Source organism: Lathyrus oleraceus, chromosome 2 (assembly GCF_024323335.1).
Source record: "Lathyrus oleraceus cultivar Zhongwan6 chromosome 2, CAAS_Psat_ZW6_1.0, whole genome shotgun sequence".
NCBI lineage: Eukaryota > Viridiplantae > Streptophyta > Magnoliopsida > Fabales > Fabaceae > Lathyrus > Lathyrus oleraceus.
Genome location: NC_066580.1, coordinates 100,769,012 through 100,772,960, shown reverse-complemented (window position 1 = coordinate 100,772,960; position 3,949 = coordinate 100,769,012).

Below are 3,949 nucleotides of genomic sequence, written 5' to 3'. Positions count from 1 at the left end.
TATTTTTGGCATATTTGCTTTGAGATAGAAAGATAGAATCTTCCATCTGCTTGACTTGTAGCCCAAGAAAATAGGTCAGCTCTCCAACAAGGCTCATTTCAAATTCAGACTGCATTTGTTTAACAAAATGTTCGACCATCTTATTTGACATCCCACCAAACACATATATCTGAGCCACCATGAGTTTTCCTCCTTCATATTTGACAAATAAGGTCTTATCAATGCCTTCCCTTCTATATCCATTGTCCATGAGAAACACTGTGAGTTTATCATACCAAGACCTGGGGGCTTGTTTCAGCCCATAGAGGGCTTTCCTCAACTTATACACATGCTTTGGAAGATTTGGGTCTGTAAACCCTTTAGGTTTTTCAACATACACTTCCTCATTTAAGTAACCATTCAAGAAGGCACTTTTTACATCCATTTGGAATAGTTTAAACTTCAAAATACATGCCACTCCAAACAATAGTCTAATGGACTCAAGGCGAGCTACATGGGCAAATGTTTCCTCAAAGTCAACTCCTTCAACTTGAGTGTATCCTTGTGCTACCAATCTTGCTTTATTTTTAGTAACCACCCCTTGTTCATCAGATTTATTCTTGTAAACCCACATTGTTCCAATAACATTTATTCCTTCAGGTCTTGGAACCAGTTCCCATACTTCACTTCTTTTGAATTGGCCTAACTCTTCCTGCATGGAATTGATCCAGAATTCATCGATTAAGGCTTCTTTGACATTCCTGGGCTCAATCTTGGACACAAAACAGCTATGTGAGATTACTTCCCTTGATCTAGTTGTGACCCCTTTATTTGGGTCTCCTATAATGAGATCTTTAGGATGATCCTTCTGAATTCTGATAGAGGGTCCCTTATTAATTTTGTTAGCTTCAGGTTCAGCTTGAGTGAGTTCACTCTCATTACTTTTGGCTGGGAAATCAGCTGGGGCATCATTTAGAGATGTCTCAACAACGTCTGTGACATCAATCTGTTGATCATCAACCACAATATTGATAGATTCCATCATTACTTTTGTTCTGGAATTAAAGACCCTAAATGCTCTGTTGTTTGTTGAGTAACCCAGAAATATTCCTTCATCACTCTTGGGATCCATCTTCCTTCTTTGTTCACAATCAGTCAGGATATAACATTTACTACCAAACACATGGAAGTATTTGACAGTAGGTCTTCTTTCTTTCCAGACTTCATATAAAGTAGTTGGAGTCCCTTTCTTTAAGGTTACTCTATTGTGAACATAACAGACTGTGTTCATAGCTTCAGCCCAGAAGTGGTAGGGCAATTTCTTAGCATGAATCATAGCTCTGGAAGATTCTTGGAGAGTTCTATTTTTTCTTTCTACCAGACCATTTTGCTGAGGGGTAATGGGAGATGAGAACTCATGACTAATTCCTTCAGATGAATAGAATCTAGCAAATTTACTATTCTAAAATTCTTTCCCATGATCACTTCTGATTCTGATAACCTGGCTTTCTTTTTCTCTTTGAAGTCTTAGGCAAAGATCTTTGAATACCTCAAATACATCAGATTTTTCCCTTATAAAATTGACCAGGTGTAACTGGAGAAGTCCTCCACCACCACATAAGCATACTTTTTCCCACCAAGACTTTCCACCTGCATAGGTCCCATCAAGTCCATGTGGAGAAGTTCCAGCACTCTGGAAGTGGTGTCATGTTTGATCTTCTGATGTGACATCTTTGTTTGTTTTCCAATCTGACACTCCCCACAAACTCTTCCTTCATCAATCTTTAAGTTTGGGATTCCTCTGACAGCTTCAACATATATAATCCTCTTCATTCCTTTAAGATGCAGATGGCCCAATTTTTGATGCCATAGCTTCACTTCTTCTTCTTTGGCTAGAGTACACATTGATGAATAACCAGTTTCTTGAGAAGTCCACATATAGAATTTGTCCTTAGACCTGACTCCTTTCATGATCACTTCATTTTCATTATTAGTAATCAGACATTCAGTTTTTGTGAAGTTTACATTTAGACCTTGGTCACACAGTTGACTGATGCTGATAAGGTTTGCAGTCAGTCCTTTAACAAGTAGCACATTGTCAAGGTTAGGGACTCCAGGGAAGTTTAGCTTTCCAATCCTCTTGATTTCACCCTTTGCTCCATCACCAAAGGTTACATAGCTGGTGGCATGAGGATGAAGGTCAATTAGCAGGTTTTTGCTTCCAGTCATGTGTCTGGAGCATCCACTATCAAAATACCAGTCTTCTTTGGCTGAAACTCTGAAGGAAGTGTGAGCTATCAAGTTAGTAGCACCAGTCCTAGGAACCCACTATTTTCTGTTGACAGGGATGAGGTGTTTGGGTCTAGGTTGACGATGAGATGGACTAGGATAGCCATACAACATAAAGAAGAATGGTTTTATGTGGCCAAATTTTCCACAGTAATGACATCTCCATCTTTTGTGTTTTCCTTTATGTTGTCTTTCCTTGTGATGTTGTGACACATGGTGTGACATCTTTGGTTTGCTACCAGTGTGACTACACTTAGGAGTGGATTCATTGAACCCAAGACCAGACTTGTCTCTTTCCATTTTTCCAATCTGGAGGATTTTGTCTAAGGTATCAGACCCACTGTTTAGCATTCTGACATACTTTGTCATCTCATCCAGTTTGGAGTTCAAGAACACAACTTCAATCTTCAACTAAGAAATGGTTTCCAAGTGTTCTGTCTTCTCATCCTCTAGTTGTGTTATCAATTTCTTCTGATTCTCCACTTGTTGACACACTTCTTCACTTTTGTAACACAACTTTTTGTAGGTAGTGGCTAACTCATTAAAAGTTACTTCATCATCACTTGAGTCTTCATAAGAACCCCATCTTCCAGTCAAGGCAGTCACAAGATTGGCAGACTCTCCATCTGTTTCACTTTCATCAGACCAAGTAGCATCAAGACTCTTCTTCTGTTTCTTGAGGTAGGTCCCACATTCAGCTCTAATGTGTCCATATCCATCACATTCATGGCACTGAACTCCTATGCCTTGTTTGGATTTTTCTTCAGATTTTGTTCTTTTTCCAGCATCATTGGACCTACTGATGTCAAATGAGTTATTCTTGACATTAGACTTTGACCTAACATCCATCCTTTTAAGGAGTTTGTTGAACTGTCTCCCCAGTAATGCTACATCATTTGCCAGTTCTTCATCAGTATCCAGACCACTTTCTTCCTCTTTCTCTTTAGTGTTTGACATAAAGGCTATGCTTTTGGTTTTATTTTCAGATCCATCACTCATCTCCAACTCAAATGTTTGGAGGGATCCAATTAGCTCATCCACTCTCATATTGCAGATGTCTTGAGATTCTTCTATGGCTGTCACTTTCATGGCAAATCTCTTGGGAAGTGACCTGAGAATTTTCCTTACTAGTTTTTCATCAGACATCTTCTCACCCAGGGCTCTTGAGGCATTAGCTATTTCAAGGATATTCATGTGGAAGTCATGAATACTTTCATCTTCTTTCATCCTTAAATTTTCAAACTTGGTAGTAAGTAGCTGCAATATAGACATCTTTACTCTAGAGGTACCTTCATGAGTGGTTTTGAGAATATTCCAAGCATCTTTAGCCACCTCACGGTTGTTCATCAATATGAAGATGTTCTTATCAACCCCATTGAATATAACATTCAATGCTTTGGAGTTTCCAAGAGCTAGTTCATCCTCCTCCTTGGTCCATTCTTCCCCAGCCTTCTTATCAGTTGTAACTTCTCCTTCTTTAGTAATAATGGGATGTTCCCAGCCTGTTAGAACAACCTTCCAAGCCTTATTATCCAAAGATTTTAGGAAGGCTACCATTCGAGGTTTCCAGTAGTCATAGGTAGATCCATCAAGAAATGGTGGTCTGTGAACAGATCCTCTGTCTCTATCCATAGTACCAAAAAGTAACGTCCCAAGATCTCACCCAGAACCAGAGCAGGAT